Source organism: Aquarana catesbeiana, linkage group LG03 (genome assembly GCF_042186555.1).
Source record: "Aquarana catesbeiana isolate 2022-GZ linkage group LG03, ASM4218655v1, whole genome shotgun sequence".
Lineage (NCBI taxonomy): Eukaryota > Metazoa > Chordata > Amphibia > Anura > Ranidae > Aquarana > Aquarana catesbeiana.
Genome location: NC_133326.1, coordinates 581,528,960 through 581,550,946, shown reverse-complemented (window position 1 = coordinate 581,550,946; position 21,987 = coordinate 581,528,960). Strand labels below are relative to the sequence as shown.

At 39.3% G+C, this 21,987-nt stretch overlaps 1 protein-coding gene across 2 annotated transcripts in view; it reads right to left on the bottom strand.

The window, feature by feature from the left end:
* TACR1 (tachykinin receptor 1) overlaps window positions 1-21,987 on the bottom strand; it is a 425,921-nt gene that overhangs the window by 182,904 nt on the left and 221,030 nt on the right. The window lies entirely within an intron of this gene.

The following is a 21,987-nucleotide window of genomic DNA, read 5'->3' as shown; positions in this document are numbered from 1 at the left end:
GACCTTTTGCTGATGCTGGCGTCACCCGCGAATATCTCCATGCAAGCTTTAAGACTACTGTGTCATCCAATGCGATTTTACATGCACTGAGTACAGTGCTTATGAATGTGAGTGAATTTTATATTTTTGACCATGACCATTCTTTACACTGCATATATGTTTGACGGATGTGTTTGACAGAGCTCCACACAGTGAGCAGAGCTATTACCGGCATCGTAGCCCATGGTTTTATCCCCATAAGGGAATGCCTGTTTTCACCATCCTGTTAGCTCAAGGGTCACATCATTGAGGTGAGCAGCCCATCTTTCTCCTTGGTGGTGGGATCCAACATGTTTATCACCTGTATGTTATATGATTTATACATTTATGGACTATTTAAGATTTTCTGGGAGCTATATTCGTTCATTATAAACTTTCATATGTAGTATTGGTTTGCTCTGCACTTTCTCCTTTTTATTTCTTATGTGAAGGTATTGTGAAAATTGCATTTAGTGCTTAGCCTGCATTCCCGTTGGATTGGTTTGCTATTTTGTTGCGCTGATTGGTTCTTTATTTTTGTTTACTTATGTCCCCATATAAAGCTTTTACTACTGACAGAGGAATCTATGAAACAGTATGAAATAATGTTTTAATATTATTTCCACAGTCATGATACCATGAATAGGTGCTGTGGGCATATCAAGAAAAAGTCAAGATGGACTAATACTTTGCCCAATAAACTGGTGGTAGGTGAAAGGAACATTAAGTGTAATGGAAGCCATGGATATGTGATTTAGGTGGAACTGGCTGGACAATATAAAAGCTGTTTATAATAACTCATAAATCATGCTGGATTAAACACAGTGAACGCATGACATGGGTCACTGGGAATGTACAGGTTTGTTTTCATTAATAATGAGAATGATAAACGCTGGGGGGTAAAATTGATGTATGAATTATTTACCAGATTTAGAACTTTACATAATCACCAGATATAATAAAGGTACTGTGTGTAAAGGGGATTTGTCACAAAGATCACTTGTGCTATTAGTCATTCCAATTGACTTTGGATGAACCTGGGAAAATGAATCATACAAAGCTTCAAAAGAGTGTCTGAAACAATAGCTGTTTCACCTAGATTCAGACACACTATGTGAATTCAAACAGTCCCAGGTCAACAGCCTAGCCCAGATTCAGCCACACAGCCTAACAAGCCTTCATCTTGACAAAGCTTGGCTGAGTTAAGGTTGTCCAATATCCAGTATGAGTGCCTCAGTAACCTACTCAGACTTTAACACTGTGAGATTTTATTAGGGTCTATTGATGGCCTTGATACGCAACCTGCAGACCGTTGGCTCTTACTGTGCTTCCCTTTGCAGAACCCAGTAATGTGAGTGGCTGTAACGACAGTGATTTCCAGCAGTCTCACAGAACACTTCCCTAGTCTGACTTTTATCTGAAGCAGGTTTCCAGTCTCCAACAACACCTATAGCTTGTCTGCAGTCTCTGACCATCTCCTCCAGTAAATCTGCAGTTTCTGACAGTCTTCTGTTGCATTACATAAAATAAATAATTTGAGTGGTTTTAGGGTCAGTGTTGAGGCCCCCTACACATCAAAATTCAGTAACCAATTATCTATGGTCTACCTTCTAAAGAGTCAACTTCCTGGGGAATCCAATAGCTCCAGTGAAGGTAGCCAGCAATGCCTAAAGCCACTGGGTGGTCGAGGAGAGAATTGCTGCAGATTTATTGTCACACCATTCAGTAATTCTTTTCACCGAATATTGTGTAGTGCTGTGTGAGGTATTGAGAGGTGCCTGATTTCACTATATGAGGCTAGAGTACAAACGTATATATCAAATGTGTGGTGCTTAAATAGCTATACAACTAATATACATGTGCAACACAAATACAATAAATAACCCGAAAATATATCCGGTGATGCAAGGGTAATTAATAAATGTCCAAAAAATAATAATAATATAATAAAGTGCTCATGCTCCGTGTATTGCACAAAGATCCTTAATAATGTAAGTATCCTCTGATACAAAGGCAAAGTGTCCAAAAAATATATAAATAAAGTGCACATGCTCCGTATATTGCACAAGAAATCCTTAATGATAATATTTCAAAAATCCATTATGAAAACATAAAACGTGATGATGGTGATGATATCTTCATGCAGTGTGCACACACCCTCCACCAATTGTACCCTCACCTTAAGGGCTTTATATAAAAGCCTGTGATTAATATTGTGTTGCTTTTTCACCACCTGATTTAAACCCACGATTGCCATGCAATGCATGCGATTGCGACGTGGTAGTACGGCGATTAGACATTTAATTTAGGTGTGAGGAGGCGACGCTGTGCTCGGTGATCTTTGACTTCTCCCATGTTGTTCAAGTAGATCTCCACCTATTTAAGGTTGCCTACCCCTGCTGTAAGGTCATTGGAAAGTCATTACTGAATTTCAGTGTGTTTAGACTGCCATCTTCCAAGATTTGATAACTGAACAAAAAATACACATGCTACATAAATGTGTACTTTCAGGTGCATTTAGGAAAAAAAATGAATTTTATTCAAATTTGTATTTGGAATTTATCTGGGAAATGCTTACAATTTTCTGGTGATAATTTTGAATTTGAATTATGGTAGAAATAGCACAGATGCATATCAAGAGCATAAGGTGTGATATGTTTGCCATGCATTTACAAAGTGTTACCTTTGACAGCAAAGGAAGCAGAAAAATTGGTACAACACAACCGAATAGGGCAGATGGTGTTTAGAAAAATGAAACCCAATGCAACGTAAAGAAAATCAGTATTAAAAATGCTAGGCTTCACTACCCTCTGATGCAATTCAGACCTCAGCCACTGTGCTCAAGACTCTTTTAGGGTTCTTCCAAATAACTGTAGAGCTTAAAGGGGTTGTAAAGGCTCATGTTTTCCCCCTTAATGCATCCTATGTATTAAGGGGAAAAAACAACTTGCAGTCTCCAGCCCCCTAGCCCCCCCTATTACTTACCTTACGTCCCTCTCTCCACGGGTTCCCGGCTCTTGATTGGATAGATTGATAGCAGCGCAGCCATTGGCTCCCACTGCTGTCAATCAAATCCAATGACGCGGATGTCGGGGGACGGGGCTGAGTCTTGCATTCGGCCTCTATGGACGCCGAATGCTGGACTCGGGAGCGCGCCCACAAGGTAACCCTCTTGGGAGAGCGCTTCTCCAAGGGGGTTATCTAATCCAGGGAGGAGCTGCAAGAGCCATCGAGGGACCCCAAAATGGATTTTTCGGGGCCACTCTCTGAAAAACGAGCTGCACAATGGAGGTAAGTATGACATGTTTGTCATTTAAAAAAAATAAAAAACTATGCTTTAGTATCACTTTGAATACTATGTATACAAGCCCTCTCATGTATACAATCTGGGCACCTTCAGTTGTGGTGCTCTGACCCCGTGATGGGATGCTAAGTGAACACTACCAGAGATAAGTGCCTAATGTACTTAGTATACATAATAAACAATATAAATATAGTTAGAAATAAAGTAATTTGCACGTGTATTCATTGATTTAAATAAACAGTATACATATACTGTATAGTATAATGTATAAGTAATGTAATAAGTATCAACTTATTGGAAAACAGCACTAGGAGAAAAACATTATTTCATTATCTCGAGTTCAATCAGAAATTGATCAATGCAATGAACAGCACCAGCTTAACTTCCCTGGCCCCCTGACAGATCCTTATTCAGTTAGTAAGATGTGAAAAATTATTTTACAATACATGTCAGGTTTGCTTTTGTTCAGATGGCTACAGTCAGGTCTTTAAATTATCACAATACAAAAAAAATTGTATTACATTAACTGTATGCAGTTAATAGTTGTAATGCTAAAATTCACTATATAAAAGTGTAATGCCCCGTACACACGGTCGGATTTTCCGATGGACAATGTCCGATCGGAGCGTGTTGTCGGAAATTCCGACCGTGTGTGGGCTCCATCGGACATTTTCCATCGGATTTTCCGACACACAAAGTTGGAGAGCAGGAGATAAAATATTCCGACAACAAAATCTGTTGTCGGAAATTCCGATCGTGTGTACACAAATCCGACGGACAAAGTGCCACGCATGCTCAGAATAAATAAAGAGATGAAAGCTATTGGCCACTGCCCCGTTTATAGTCTCGACGTACGTGTTTTACGTCACCGCGTTTAGAACGATCGGATTTTCCGACAACTTTGTGCGACTGTGTGTAGACAAAACAAGTTTGAGCCAACATCCGTCGGAAAAAATCCTAGGATTTTGTTGTCGGAATGTCCGAACAAAGTCCGACCGTGTGTACGCCCTATAAGTGTTACTGCGCTAACCTCGAATAACATAAGAAAAGCGGCTAAACAAAAAATGTGACAAACATATAAAATCATGGTGATAAATGATGTAGAGCTAACAAGTGGACACAAATATTGTTATATAAGTGAAATAATAAACAATAGTGATGATTAATCATATAAGATCAAAAATACATAAGTGACATGTGAAGAGAAACTATGAAAAGTCCAACCAATAAAAAAACCTGTTGAAAAAACTTATACATCAACCACTAAATGATGATGAATCAAAAAGTGAAAAAATATATATGGCACTGTCCAACATGGAAATAATATAGGAAGGAGCCTATACGTCCACTACCAAAGGATAATGGATCAAAGGGGGAATGAACCAAACACTTGGCTTATCGCTCCTCACATTGCCCTGTACTTTAATACATGATCATATTTTTATTGCTCTATACCAATTTTTAGAAATAAACAACCCCATTGTTTGACCTACACTATGTGGAAGCAATTTTTTTCTTCACATACTATCCGGATGAGAGTGGCCCTGCTGTCCAGTTGATCTTCTACATTCAAGATCCAGCTTCGGTGCTTTTTTCCATGAGAGGTTTGTTTGAAGGTTATCTACTACATCCCCGGATTCCATTCCTGAGAACCTGAACCTTTTGGAGTTTCGTTTATTTGCCGATTGCAGCATCCTGCCTGTATGACTCTTTATCGTTGACATTTGAGTCCACCTTTTCTGGTAAGAGCATACACATCTCTCTCTCTTGTTGATGATGCACCATCTTTGATGCTTTCTACACCGGACAGTGCTTGGTTCATTCCTCCTTTGATCCACTATCCTTTGGTGGTGGACGTATAGGCTCCTTCCTATATTATTTCCATGTTGGACAGTGCCATATATATTTTTTCACTTTTTGATTCATCGTCATTTAGTGGTTAATGTATAAGTTTTTTCAACAGATTTTTTTTATTGATTGGACCTTTCATAGTTTTCTCTTCACATGTCACTTATGTATTTTTGATCTTATATGATTAATCATCACTATTACCGGTATTTATTATTTAACTTATATAACAATATTTGTGTCCACTTGTTAGCGCTACATCATTTATCACCCAAAAATTCACTATATGATTTTTTTTTTAATCTCACATTTCTTTATTAACATTTATATCCATACTAGCTGCAAACCAAGCTGTCCAACAAAAGTGACAGTAACAAGGATTGGGGCAATCTATAACATAGCCAGAGGTGTTTACAACCATTAATTTATCTTCCCACAGTTTACATTTTCTTCAATAAAAGGAAAAAAATGGAAGAAAGAAACTGGTGCTATAACTGCTCAAGCACCCTTGGTTGTGTTATATTTTCCCCAAAAATGTATTGCTTGGTCTGCAGACAAATGTGGAAAAAATATTTTAAAATAGGCAATAAAAAAAGAGTTTGTATATATAGTATCCCAGGCAGGGCCGGTGCAAGGATTTTTGACACCCTAGGCGAAACCTCATTTTTCCACCCCCATTGCCTCCACCCCTGACTCCACCCCCTTTGCCCTGCCCATGTGACAGGAGGTGGCGCTATACAGAAAGCATCGGCTCTGCTTCCTCTAGCGCTGGCTCCAGTGCTGCACTGCCTGAGACTGAGTTAGTTACATGCTGCAGCCTGCAGAGCATGCAGACACGGAGGGAAAGCAGTGGCCGGGCTCCCCTAGGCAGCAGTGTGCCCTAGGCGATTGCCTAGTTTGCCTAGTGGTAGCACCGACCCTGATCCCAGGAAAACTTCCACTGCAGAATAAGCCAAAGGAAGATTACATGTGGGGTCTGAACTTCCAAGGGAACTTAAAGTGTTACTAAATCCAGGAGCCTGCATTCACTATATATGGTCTCCCACAGTACACAGAACATGGAAATGCAATTATTTTAGAAAATATAAACTGCTAAATACCTTTTCTCATCAGCAGTATATAGCAGTCTTATGACTTCTATCTGCTTCTGGCTCAAACTTGTAGGAGGATTTTTCATACTGCACTGAGCTGTCCTATGAGGTAGCAGGGCACCCTCTGTCTGGACAGTGCTAACTGGCCCTGTGCTAATCACATGCACTCTCCCAAGAAAATAAAAAACCTCTCTAGCAATATACACCAAACTGAGCATGTGCAGCCTGACTCCAAAGGCTCTGTCTTATCCGGACATGTTCTGGAGTCAGTGGAAGAAGAGGAGGATCTGTGCATGCAAGATCAGACAGCCTTTTTACACAATGCGGAGGATTACCGCTTAGGTTGCACAAGTATAACAAGCATGCTTTACTGCATATACAGGCTGATTTTACTGTTGTGGGTTTAGTAACACTTTAATGGTGCCAATCTCACAAGGACTGCTTACAGCATAATATCAATTTTGATGAGGTAAAAGAAGAACTATGATCTCCTATTAAAAATATGTGCTTCAGCATTTTAAGGTCATCTGTGCTTACAGTTTTACTCTAGCCCCCTGCAAAATCCCACAAATACCTGCCCACACCTAGTCCTGACCACTGCTTTCTGGACTGACAGCATTGCCCCTGTCACTGAACTCATCGTTCATAGTGTGAGCTGCAGTGTCAGGAAGGGGAAGCTTGTGAGACACAAATGAAGGATGATTGACTCAGTCAGGGAAGGTAACTTTTTTTTAATTTTATAAGGCTTGTGCATGACATAGTAACTGTATCTGGGACTTGTTTATAAGAAGCGTTTTGCTGTACTTTACCAGACTGTTTCTGTCTGGCCCTATTAATTATACTATGCTATCAATTTTCACTTAATGGGTAATCATGATAACCTAAAACCTGCCCACCCAGTGTCCTTTAAAGTTCTGGGGCGGGAAGAATCGGTGATCATATGACCATTGTCACAGTGGTCACATGATCAGGAGCAGTGGCAGCTTGTCTATAGAGGGCGCACGGGCGCCGCCTCCCCCATCCATGCGTCTAGCCCCCTGATCTACATATTAGTGGCGCTGGACCATGGATTCCAATGTGGCGGGGTGTTTTTTTGAAGCACCTGATTAGAGTCAGAGGCTCTGATAGGCTTCAAAATAGGGTGGGCTCAGAGTGCAGAGCATTGCGCTTCAAGCCCACCCAGTTGTGTGAACATAGCAAATGAATTTTTGCTATTATCAAACTAAAGTTACTCCCTGCCAATCAGAAGGCAGGTCTGTGAGACCTGTTTCCCTATTGGCCAAAGGGTAAGGTGATCCTATTGGATGCCTAGCGCTTTGGCAGAAGAGGAGACACATGGCGGAGGAAGCTGAGGGAGTGGACACCGGAGCTGCCACGGGCGCTGCTCACACTCCAGAAGAGGAGGAGAGGACACCACAGCCCCGACACACAAGCGAGTAGGTGCCGGACCGCCCGCGGAGGGTGCTGTTTCAGTGCTGTGCCACGGCGCTGGGGGGGTGTTGTTTGTTTGCCCCAAAAAGAAGAACCCACCAGCCACCGCTGATCGGAAGCCAGTCCTGACTACTGATCTTAAGTCCAGGCCGAGAGCTGTCTTTAATTGCTCCGTTTTTGTGCTGGGAGTATGCAGTGAGCGAGCTCTTAGAACATAAACAATGGCCACCCAGCGATGCATATGTGCAGCATGTGGGCATTAAAACCCATATTTTTACTGCCGCATTAAAGCGGGAGTCCACCTAAAAAAAAAATATTAAAACCCAGCAGCTACAAATACTGCAGCTGCTGACTTTTAATAAATGGACACTTACCTGTCCCAGGGTCCAGCGATGTCGGCAGCCGACGCCAATCACTCACTCGACTCTCGGCAGCTGCCGCCGCCATCCTGGCTGAAGGAATCAGGAAGTGAAGCATTACGGCTTCACTTCCCAGTTCCCTACTGCGCATGCGCGAGTCGCGCTGCGCGTCGTAACTGGTCCCCACTATCTCCTGGGACCTGTGTGTTTCCCAGGAGACAGCGCAGAGGGACAGGAAGAGGCGTAGACTCCAGTTGGAGTCTATGCCAGGAAGTGTGTGCAAATACCTGTCTTAGACAGGTATCTGCACCCCCCTCACCCCTGAAAGGTGCCAAATGTGACACCAGAGGGGGAGGAGGGTTCCGAAAAGTGGAAGTTCCATTTTTGTGTGGAACTCCGCTTTAATGTTCCTGTATTTCTTAAAACTACCCTGCCACTATACTCTTTCTTAATAAACCGAATACTGCAATAAAATAATCTCCATTCTGTTGCAGAACTACACGTATGACTTTTCTGCGTCAACACATATTTGAATGTGTCAAGTGCTCCCCCACTGCACATTGTGCTAACTCCCACTAGCTGATACCTCACTAAAAGGCACAGTAGTGATGTATGGTGCACTGGACAGAACCACAACATGTAGCAGGGGCCCAAGTATACAACAGTCTTTAAAATATCAGATAGGAAGAGGCCTTAGTTCATTAACAAAGAAAATATCCCGGTCAGTGACAGCTGGAGACTGCTGTGTTTACTATGCTTTAGTTTGTGAAGAACAGGAAGCTGCTCAGCACAGAGCACTTCCCATTCATTTACTGTCCAGTGCAGCTGAGGCTGCAGAGAAAGGGACCGAGCAATATCTGTCCTCAGTCCCTTTCTCTGTTTCAAAAGTGAGACATCAGGGGTCTGTTTAGACCTCTGATATTTTAGCAAAACCCCCCAATGGGGCTCCTAAAAAAGTTGTAAAAATAATAATTAAAATTGTAAAAAAAAAAAAATAAATAATATAAATAAAAAATTACTGACAAAGTCCATTGCTCTACTGACTGGCACCGTCCACTGCCCTACTGACAATATACACACACACACACACACGTGTGTTTGAGCGCTGGGGTGCACACCCTAGGATGTGCGCACCTATGAGGGTGTTTTAAAAAAAAGTATGATAACAAGGCTGCTTTAGCCATTATTCCACTTAACATCAGTGAAGGGTTCATCTCTGGATAAGGGGGGGGGGGATAATATGAATGGAAGCTAGCTTTGGGCCGTTACTACCCCTAATCCACCACTGATTACAGCTGTGGGTTGCCTAGTAAATAAGACATGCTTTATGCAGTCTGCAATATAAACAATCCAACTCTAGCTTTCAGAATCTATTTCCAGTAAAAATGTCATATTTATAAGCCCTATGTTATGCATTACGGGCCTGTCTCTGGAAACAGACCTGTAGATGCTAGGTGACAAACAAATAGGAAGGAAATGTAATTTATTGCTTTAATATCTCAGAGCAATAAGCAAACCTGCCTTTCAATGAGCCATTAGTAAAGATGCATGCTTGGACAGGATCCCTCTCTTTAGAAGCATAGTGAGAGAGACCAGCAGATAATTGCAGATAAGGGTATTGTTGAAGAGCATAGAGCGAGGACTTAATAAGAATCGCACCAATGGGTGATGTTTTTTATTATCACATAGAAGACATTCACAGGCAGGATTTAAAATAATGACTGATAAAACTTGGGCACCTTAGGTCTTTTAATCAGCAATCCTTCTAAAATAGCACGAGCTTGGAAAAAGTTACAAAGATATAGCACCTGTGAGTTAATGCTATATCAAAATCGGGGGAGTCAAAGGTTATTGATTTTATATCTTGTAATGGATTGTGGGAGAAAGGAAGCTGTACCAATTAGCAATTTGCTGTTTACTGACATCTCATTTGATTTAAAATATATTTATAGGGTTTCTGCAATACTGACTGTCTTTGTATGTGCTAATTAATTATATGAATTATGGTGATTTACAAACGTATTCATGCTATTTCCTTTTTGGTTCATGTGTACTGATAACATGCTTTAAACATACTGTGTGTGACTGAAACAATTGTGTCTATAGGCAGTAAAAAGGCAGCACTGACCACGATTATGTGTCGCAGTTAAAACTGCATTTCTTGTTAATACCTCTAAAAGTGGTGTTTTTTTCTTAAAAAATATATGAGCAATGACTCACACTTTAGCGATTGATTGCAGTGCTTTAAAATGCTTTGAGTTAAGGCAGCCCATTCATTACGCATGGGCTGCTAATGCCCCATAAGGGATTTACAAACACACATAACCCTTTATTTAGCAATGTGCATTGGACCATACTGTACACTGTGATGGCCACTCACGGGGAATGGCACCGCAGTGCACATAGAGCAGGTGCGTCAATGTGCGTTGCATTAACACATGCATTTTATTGCACTTTGCTGCAAGGCACAAGCTCCATGCAATATAAGAGGATAAATATTTACCTCTTCTGCAAACATCAAGTCCAGTCAAGTAGTTTTATCCCTATTTTTTTTTTTTTAATTAGAAAAAATCTTTATTGAAATAACATTAGATCAAACAATCTAATAATGATACAATAGCAGAGAGTCCAAACTCGCCAAGTAACCAGTACTACAAATCTCAGGTATTAGTTCTTACACAAAATATATGGATGAAAAAATAAAGAATATAAGCAATGAACCCTATAAACCAAAGACATCTCCACCACTGCCTGAAAAGTTATATTTTATAGCAATAGTCTATCTATCACCAGATCCACCAAAGCCAGACCTGCAGTAGCCAGCCAGCTTCCCCATAATTTCTCATATGTAAGTGGTTACCCCCTGTGTTGAAATATCAATGTCTCATAGTGTAATGTCATATCCATACGCTCAAGTCTCATCTGTGGTGTAGGGGAAATCTGCGAGGTTCAATGGAGCAATAATAGCCTACGTATATGGAATAAGGCCCTAGACACCACCTCTTTAATGTACACATCTGTTATCACTTCCTGCAGGATACCCAGTATACAATGTTTAAGGGTTTGTAGGAATAATGATCTGGAAAGCATTGTTAACTGTGGTTACAATCTTTTCCCAGTAGAGATGCAGCTTCGGGCACCGCCAAAGTAAGTGGATAAGGTCCCTCCTTTCTCTGCCACATCGAGCACATATAGGATCTGGGTGGAAGCCTATATTGTATAATTTAAGTAGGGTGTGATATCATCTCAATATGATATATAATTGAGACAGTCGTTCGGCGACATTCAGGGAACACAAGCATTTGGACTCCAATGCCACTTCCCACTGTTCTTCAGGAGTTTCGCCCACATCTCTCTCCCATTTCTCAAACATTAAGGCCTGATTCACACCTATGCAGGTTTCAGTTTTCATATTCCAGGTGCATTTTGTGTTTTCAATGCACACTTTTGATCCATTGAAATCTATGGAACCGAAAACCAGAATAAAGTCCCTGGCCCTTTCCATAAAATGAACAGATGTCATCTACATCCATAGTAAACCATGTTAAATGGACTGTAGTATGTTTCTGCAAAACTGAAAATGCACTAAAAAATGCATAGGTGTCAACCAAACCTAAGCTAGGAAATCTATCCAAAAACTCCCCAATAGCATGTCATAGCATGTGGAGATAAAGCCTTTTGTGGAACTGGACTGCTGCATTAAATTAAAACAGGCATTGGTGATAAAGTTAAGGTCTCTCTAGTTTGTTGGGCTTTAATCGCTTGCTGTAGTTATAGAATTGCATTGTAATAAATGAATTGCATTGTAAGTGGAATACCATATCAGGACCGTAATTGGGCAATGTAGTAGATTTCTGCACTCAAAAATATGTCTAAGATGTGGAACTCCAAACTCTCGCCACCTTGCTGTACAGTATATTGTAGCTTTGGTAGCTCTGGATAATTCAGATTATTCTATATAGGACTGTATCTGGTAAAACCTGTGACCTTTTGCAACTGTTTTACTTTCGCCTTCCCTAATTCAAAGTGTACTATTACTCAAATACGAGCTTTCAAATGATGCTACCCATTGATAGATTCTATCTGGTATCTTGAGCCAAATTAAAAAAAAATTTAACTACCTTCTCTGTGCCCTGTAATCTAGGAAATGTGTGTGGGCAGCTCAGGCTTGATAGGGAGGGGGTATGTATACAGTGCATCCGCAGCTGCTGCTAGAGTGCTGACAGTGGATGGAGCTCGTCCTGGCTCCTGCAAAGGTTCAAGGAAGGACCCCTAGAATTTGCATATCTATGATTTCCTGCTGCAATGAATTATGTGGCAACCTCAGCCTGGACTCCGACCAGGCCACGTCCGCAACACATTTTACTCCACCCCCCGGAGCTTAGTCATGGGGATCTCTGTGCCCTGGAAGCTCAAAACAATTTTATGCAACATTCTGCTCCAGGGAAAGTCAAGCATAGACACACCTTATTGAGCCCCAGAATATACTGCAGGCCTTATTGGTTGCCAAGCACTTATTTGGCATTGTAGAAAGCACTGCGTAGCTTGGAATCATACAGGGTTTGCAGCAGACATAGTCTAAATGTTGTATTCATGCATTGCAGGCACTCAATTTTGCCCACTATATTTCTTAATACCAATTTGCTTTAAATACAAATACAATATGTAAACTGTTTTACCTGCTAAAATATATATTTTTTTTTTCCTCGTCAAAATATTTTATTATATATTTCAGTATGGAAATACATTGTACAAGTGACATATAATAGTTATAATACAGTCTTATAGAAGATGGTTAATTATAATTACATAAGTAATCAAATATTACATCCATAGAAACAATATATTAATATCAAGAACAAATTAAAATGTTATTGATAATACATAAGCCTTGTTCAAGATATTATATACTATTATATTAGTAATAGACATTTATTACAATCTTAACAATTTCAAAGAGACTGTTGATTGGAAAATATGAAAAAAATAAAAAATATATAAATTAAACAATATGGGTATTATGAAATCAAAAAATATACCATAAATAAAAAATAAAAAATAAAAAATAAAAATAAAAGAAAGGAGAAAGGAGGTAAAGAAGAGAAGGTAGAGTGGAGAGGTCCGCAAGGTAAGACCATAATCTATTACTACTATTTAAAGAAGCATAAATGTTAAAATTCTTCATTCAAGTTACCACGGCAATAGTACTTGATTATCGAAGGTTTGTGGTATAGTATAGTTTATCCAGGGTTGCCACGTTCTTTCAAATTTAGGGATCATGTCCATGTCAATAGCTATCATTTTAGCATGGGTCATAGTATTATTCATTTTAAATAATGCTTCTTTTACTATTAGATTAGAAGTTTTCCATGCTCTTGCTAGTGTTTGTTTCGCCGCTGTAAATAGTTGCATTAGCAATTTGAATTGAGCATGTGTTATATTTTCAGGTTTCAGATTAATTAGTGCTATTGCTGGATCAAAGGGAATGATCTTATCAAATAATTTTGATGCTATATTAAAAATTTCCTTCCAATATATTTGAGCTTTTGGACACAACCACCAAATGTGAAACAACGTTACCAATTCAGCGCATCCCCTAAAACACTGTGCTGAATAGTTTGGTACATATTTTGCCACCCTGGCTGGTACTAAGTACCATCTTGTTAACACTTTACAGCTTGCTACAAGCGCCAATATATTAGGTGATGCTGCTTTAGTTGAAGACCATATTTGATTCCATTCAGATCTATCCAGTTTTCTATTCAAGTCTTTTTCCCATTTCTATATATATTGTGGTTCACTATGATTGGTATGAGCCAGTGCATGTGAATATAGTACAGAAATAGTACCTCTAGAATGTGGGTTATTCTTACAAATAGCTTCAAAAGTGGACAAGTGGGTAAGAGAATTTACAGTATTTAATAATGGTGTGAAAAAGTTTTTGATTTGGAGGTATCTGAACAACTCCGATTGTGGTATATTATACATTTCACATAAATTCGGAAAAGAAATGAATGATGAAGAATTTACAAATTTGTGCATATGAATTACATTTCTAGATGTCCATTCTTTGAAGGATTTAGGGTATACCCATGCAGGGTAAAAAGCAGGATTTAAAAAAAAAGAGAGTAAAGGATTATGTAAGGATTGTAATTGATTTTTATATTTAAATCTATCCCAGAGGGAAATAAAATGCTTGGTAACCGGGTTTCGTAGTTTTTTGCGATGTTTTGAAGATAACCAGAGTAAGTTGGAAATAGAAATAGGATCACATTCGGCAGCTTCATTAGATACCCAAAGTGGAACCTCATGCTGAGCATGATATTTTGCAATGCTTGCTAAATGAGCTGCCCTATAATAGTATGCAAAATTAGGACACCCTAAGCCCCCATTTGTTTTAGTTAAATAAAGTGTATTTTGCTGAATTCGTGGTTTGGAAGATCCCCAGATGAATGACATTGTTTTCCTTTGTATAATTCTCAGATAATGTGTTGGGATTGGAATTGGTAAAACTCTAAACAAATAAAGTAATTTAGGTAACAATGTCATTTTGATGGCATTTATTCTACCAAACCACGAAATTGGAAGGTGGGACCAGGAATCAATCATATTTGATATATTTTTCAATGCCTGAGGATAGTTGGCTGAAAATAAATCAGATAATAATGAAGTAAGTTGCACACCAAGGTATGGGATTGATTTGTCATTCCATGTAAATGGGAGTCCAATTTTTGCAGAAGATAGTTCCAGATTTGAAAGGGATATATTTAGAGCTAGACATTTTTTAGGGTTAATGTAAAGACCTGAAATTGCAGCAAAATTATTGAGAGTTGGCACAAGATTAGGGCCAGGCACTTGTGGTGAGGAAAGAAATAAGAGAATGTCATCAGCGAATAAACAAAGTTTGTGATGATAACCTGCTATTTCGATTCCAGTAATTGTAGGTTCATTTCTAATTTTTTGTGCTAGTGGTTCTATAAGTAGGGTGAAAAGTAAAGGAGAGAGTGGACATCCCTGTCTAGTACCTCGTTCAATATCAAAAGAGTCAGATTTATAGCCGGCATATTTGACGTATGCTTTTGGTTTGTTATACAGTGCAAAAATCAAATTTGTGTAGTTTGGACCAAATCCCCATTTCTGTAATGTATATTGCATGCATTTCCAGGAAATAGAGTCAAAGGCTTTTTTGATATCAAGGGAGAGAAAACAAGCAGGAATATTTTGTGTTTTTGCAATGTGTGCCAACAGGACTGCTCTGCGTATATTGTCACCAGCCTGATATGAAGGCATAAAGCCTACCTGGTCACTATGAATAAGAGTGGCAATAATCTTTTTTAGCCGAACTGCTAAAATTTTCGCTAATATCTTAATATCAATGTTTATCATAGATATAGGGCGATAGTTAATGCTAAGGGTGTCATCTGATTGTGGCTTCGGGATCATACAGATAGTATCCATTAAGGACTCTTGACGGAATGATTTGTTATTTAGGAGGTCATTAAACGCTTCTGCGAGTATAGGAGAAATAATATCACTATAACTTCTATAATAAAATGCTGAATATCCATCAGGACCCAGTCTCTTATTTATTTTTAAGTCCTTAATGGCTTCTGTAACATCTTTAACTGTAATATTGTTTTCTAGTTGTGCTTTTTGTGCTTCAGTCAATTGAGGGATATTTATTTGGGAGAAAAAAGAATCTGCCTCATTAGTGTTGAATGTATTTGTTTCAGTATATAGATCTTTTAGATGAGATTTGAATTTCTGTACTATTTTTTGTGGATTACTAGTATATACATTATTAGCCATTTTAAGTTTTATAGGTTTGAAAGATTTATTAATGGTTTTTAATGCCTTAGCTAGTAATGTACCATGTTTGTTAGATTTCACATAGAAAGTATGTTTAGTTCTATGAATTCATTTATCAGCAGAGTTTGTGAGAAAGAGGTCATATTCTAGGTGTGTTTTTTATAATCGAGTTCTAGCAGAAGAAGTGGGATTATTTTGAAAGGACATAAACGCTGAATTAAATTCCGTTTCTAATAGTTTTGCCAAATTTCTACCCTCTCGTTTAAGAATTCCTGATTGTTGCTGGAAAATACCTCCAAGGACCGGCTTATGTGCTTCCCATAGTGTAAGAGAGGATATGTCTATACTGGTATTGATCTTTAAATAATCCTTTAATGCTAATTCAATGGTTTTGCGGTGAGTCGGATGCTTAAGTAATGTGTCAGGGAGGTACCAAGTTGGGTCAGGTGCTCTAGGTATAATTGAAGCAATAGTGGTACATACCGCATTATGATCCAACCAAGTAGTGGGAATGATGTTGGACATAATTATTTCTGGTACCATACCTATTGTTATAAATATATGATCTATACGGCTAAATGTTTGATGCGGATTTGAGAAATATGTGTAATTTCTTTTTGTTGGATTAGATTCTCTCCAAGAATCAATCAATTTGTGTCTGGAAAGAAGCTGAGAAAGAGACCATTTAGTTTTGTATTTTGGTGTGGTATATGGGGTTTTATCTAGAAATGGGAGGAGTACATGATTGGAATCACCACACACAAAAATGGAACCCATTTTGTGCGTATTTATAACTTGAAAAAGATGTGATAAAAATGATATAGGTTGACGGTTGGGGGCGTAATAAGAAACCACTGTTATAGGGGTGTCCATCACATATCCTGTTAGTATTAGATAACGTCCTTCTGGATCTTTGATTTCAGAGTGTAACGTGAATGGTGTAGTACAATGGAATGCTATGAGAGTACCTCGCTTTTTGATGTTAGCTGAAGCTGTAAACACTTGTGGGTAGGATTTACTAAAAAAGGTGGGAGTTGTAGTTTGTGTAAAGTGTGTTTCTTGGAGACATACAATATGCGCCTTTTTAGCTTGAAAGGACCTAAATGCTTTCGTTCGCTTGTGCAGAACATTGAAACCTTGGACATTTAGTGAAAATATATTTAAAGGAGCCATGTCAAATGATTCCGCCTGCTAAATATAGCTTATGAGATAAACTTAGTGCAGTGATATTTGGACTTACCTTCGCGGACAGGAAAGAGAAAAAAGGATAAGAAAGTTCAGTATAATCTAACTTAAAAAAGAAAACAGAAAAATAAATTGTTATATAGCATGCTAGTACAGTAAGAACACATAGGGATACAAAAATTGCCCGTGATGAGGAGTAAAACTCCCCATCAGGGGATAAAGGACCTTCTTCGAGTCCCCACATAATAATGTGGGGATCCGAAGAAAGCAGGTTGAGGCACATGAAGCTTCCGTGCACTGGGGAATCGCCTAAGAAGTATAATGTACATCTCAGGGATGTAATAGTTCTAGCCCTATCTATATATTTCAGAGTCATATATATATTAAAGTCTAAGATAATATAATAATAAATGAAATGGGAGGAGAAATCCCTCAGAAATATATCTTATAAAGCTAAAGTTATGAAAACAAGATTATCCACAGTATTGATGTAACCAAAGTTTGTTCAGGACATTGAAAATGAGTAAGGGCTCTTTCACACGGGGGATCCGTATGTCCGTTTTTCATCCTTCCGTTTTCGGATGAAAAACAGACATACATGTATCCCTATGGAGCGTCGGATGTCAGCGGTGACATGTCCGCTGACATCCGACGCCGCTCCGATCCGAAAAGTGTAACGGAGGAAAAACCTACTTTTCCATCCGTTTTCGGATCGGATCGGGTGACGACGGACACTACGGTCCGTCATCATCCGATCCCCCATAGGGAAGAGCGGCGCTCTGACAGGTCCGTCGCTGCACAGCGTGCAGCGATGGACCTGTCATCTTTCTGCTCAGCGGGGATCGGCGGAGCGATCCCCGCTGAGCCAGCGGGTGTTCACGGGGCGGATCATCACTGATCCGCCCCGTGTGAAAGAGCCCTTACTCACAAACTTTGTTATTTAGTTTCAAAACTGAAGATTACTATATAATTACAAAGTAACTCTCAAAACTTTTACTAGGTAACAATAACAAATGGAAGATCTATAATTACTTAGTCCATAAGCAATAGTGGATCTTAGGCTGAGAAATGAAAAGGAAAATTTCCAATATTTCAAATAGGATTTTTTTTTTTTTTAAATATTTGATTTGAGCAACAGATTCAATATGTATTATTACTGAATCTGAAGATAAAATAAAAATAAAAATAAAAGGGATCAAATAGAATAATAAATTATTACTAAAAAAACTTTAGAAATAATTCATAGAGATATATAAATTTATTTGGCATTTTTAATGCATCTCAATTTATGAGATATATATCCTGTTGCTTATGTGGGATAATAAACAAAATTAAAGCATCACTTAAATTTTTCTTAGCCCTAAAAATGTATTATTTTAACAAAAATTGAAGAATTTTATGTTATGCATGAATTTCTTCAGTCCATGGAGTCATCTTGTCCTTGGGGTGAAGTTGCAAATCTTCCTCTTTTATGCGAATGGTAATTTCCATTTCTTGCCTCAGAATGTGTTGCATTGTGGATGGAGGAGGCTGAAGCTGACCTTCTTCTTGAAGCAGTGTTAGATGAATTCCCATCGATTAAATTGAGGTCTTGGAGTGCTTGTTGGAGTTCATCAGCTGTTCTGCAGGAGACTCTAGTGCCTTGGTGGGTGAATCGTACAGAAAAAGGGAAGCCCCATTGGTATTTTATATTATGGCATTGTAATTCAATTAATTGTGGTTTCATTAATCTCCTTTTAGTTATTGTTAATTGGGAGAGATCAGCAAAGAGTTGGTAATTATATCCTTGAAACATGAGATTGTTCTTTTCTCTAGCTGCATTTAAGAGCTGTTCCTTTGTCCGGTAAAAATGGAATTTTGCTATTACATCACGCGGGGGGCCATCCACTTTTTTGGGCATGAGAGCCCTATGCACTCAGTCCATTTCCATCCTTTCTAATTGTATTCCTGGCTGTAGTTCTTGGCAAATTGCTGTTATAGTTGCTTGTAGATCTATGACCGATTCTGGTATCCCTCTGAATCGTAGGTTTGATCTTCTGGCACGATTCTCATAATCTTCCAGTCTGTTCTGCAATGTTACATTTTCTTCCTTCAGGAGGTCAATTTCAGTTATAAATTCTTGGGTAGTGCTTTCAATTTCCTCCATTTTAAGCTCCAGTGAGGCTGTGCGTTGTCCTAATTCTCTTATTTCTTTGGTTAAATTAGTAGTTATTTACTCTGAGATTTTCTTTAAAGCTTTATTAAGCATTTTTTCAAATTGTTTCATTATGCTTGTGGGAACTGCAGACTCTTGAATTGTTGTATGTGACACAGTTAAATCAGTCTCTGATTCAGAGTCCCCAGGGGGGATAAGTTGTGACATCTTAGGCTTATTACTCTTCTCTGAGGTAAATTTGCCTGAGGTGATTGGCTCTTTTTTTGTGGTATTCCGCGCTTGTGTGCCGCTATTAGGGGTCTGTTTTATCTTATTTCTGGCACCCCCCAGCACCATTTTAGATTTAAAATGTTCCCCTCACCTCTCAGGAGTAAATGCCTTAATGTATTGTAGTTTTTCTGACAGCGGGCTGTCTGTGTGAATCAGCTTTCTTCCCCTCACGGAGCGGAGCTCTAGCCTGACATGTCCGTCCTGCTAGCCTCCGCGCATGCGCCTGCTAAAATATTTTTTATTTTGTTCAGCTACTCTTGCAAATGACATACCCAGTTTACACAGCAGAGCTTGAAAGCAACACCACTGCTAACAACCAGTTCATTGGACTATACATGAGCATGAACCATGTTTAAATCTTATCTTGATGGAACTGGCCTAAATATCTTTCCTCTCTAGCCTCACAAATCTGAAACATGTTAGAAGATTACAATGATCCAAAAGTACATGAATGCCTTTAAGCAGGGGTGTCCAACCTGTGGCCCAACACAAAATCATAAACTTACTTTAACCACTTCAATACAGGGCACTTTCCCCCCTTCCTGCCCAGGCCAATTTTCAGCTTTCAGCTCTGTCACTGTTTAAATGACAATTGCGCGGTCATGCTACACTGTACCCAAACAACATTTTTATCATTTTCTGCCCACAAATAGAGCTTTCTTTTGGTGGTATTTGATCACCTCTGCGGTTTTTATTTTTTGCTAATACAAATAAAAAAAGACCGAAAATTTTGAAAAAAAAAGTTTTTCTTAGTTTCTGTTATAAAATTTTGTAAATAAGTTTGTTTTCTCCTTCACTGATGGGCACTGATGAGGCTGCACTGCTGGGCACTGATAAGATGGCACTGATGAGCACGGATGAGGTGGCACTGATGATGGGCACTGATATGCAACATTGATGGGCACTGATATGCAGTACTGATGGGCACTCATAGGAGGCACAGATGGGTACAAATAGGTGGCACCGATGGGCACTCATAGGTGGGACAGATGGGCAATGAAAAGCAGCACTGATGGGTACTTATGGGTGTCATTGCTGGGCACTGTTGGGCACTGATAGGCGGTACTGATAGGTGGGCACTGATGGGCATGGATGGGCACTGATAGATGGCACTGATGAACACTGATGAGTGGCACTGATCGACACTGATAGATGGCACTGATTGGCATCACTGATTAGGAGGCACTGGCAGATATTGCTGGTGGGCACTGATTGGCATCATGTGTGGGCACACATTGCCATCCATGGCCACCAGTGGTGCCATTCCTGGTTGTCATCAGTGGTGGCCATCCCTGGTGGTCCTGGGTGGGCATCCAAGGGGGGTGCTGCACTGATAAACAATCAGCGCAGACCCCCCCATCAGAGGAGCAGCCGATCGGCTTTCCTCTACTCGCTCCTGTCAGATGCGAGTGAGGAAAAGCAGATAAACAGCTCTTCCTGTTTATATCATGATCAGCTGACTGATCATGATATAAACAGAGACTCAGAGACTCTTTACCTAGAACGGCGTTGCGGTGTGTCAGATCGCCGCGATCCGTGCCCCTAGGGGCGCGCAGCGGCTTGTTATCCTGACCAGGACATATGCCGTCTGCTTGGGATTTCGCAACCACTTTGCTGACGTCATTTTGCTATATGGCGTGGCGGCAAGTGGTTAAAATGTTGATTTTTTTTGGGAGGGGGGGATTTTTGGTAAAACTGCATTTAGCGAACACATGCACCCAAAGAAAGATTCAACAAGTGTCTCTTTACTGGACCTTTGTAATTTTTATCTTCCCAAAGAAAAATTTCCCACTCTTTACAAAGAAAAATCTCCCACTCTTCACAATCAGTCCTTATTAATGTCCTCCGTTTTCGGCAGCAACTATTTTCAAGGATGAAGCACACAAAGGGCAAAATTAGAACAAAAATATCTGATGAGCACCTTAAGAATTCATTGAGAATTGCTACTACATCTGTCGGACCAGATATTGATGTGTTCGTTTATCAAAAATAGTGTCACATATAGCATTAGTTTTATGTTGCAATCTTTTAATTAAAATTAATTAATTAATTAATTTAATTTAAAAAAATTACAAAAAAATTAAGTTTTGTTACTCAAATAGGTCCATCATCTATATCAGTGATCATTAACTTGTGATCTGTCCAACTTTTTCTGCTCATCAGCTATCTATATTGGTAGTGTATTTTATGTGTGGCCCAAGAAAATTCCTCTTCTTCCAATGTGGCCCAGGAAGCTTAAAAGTTGGACATCCCTGACTTAAAGAGTTAGCACTACCATTTCCATCTTGATTTCTGATGTGGATGGAATTAAATAAAGTTCAAATAAAATATTCAAGGTAATTATAAAAGCAGATTTTGTAAGAGGTATAATGACTTTTGAATGAACACAGAATTGAACTAAAGCTTGCTCTAATGCCCCGTACACACGATAGGATTTTCCAACAACAAAACCGTGGATTTATTTCCGACGGATGTTGGCTCAAACTTGTCTTGCATACACACGATCACACAAATGTT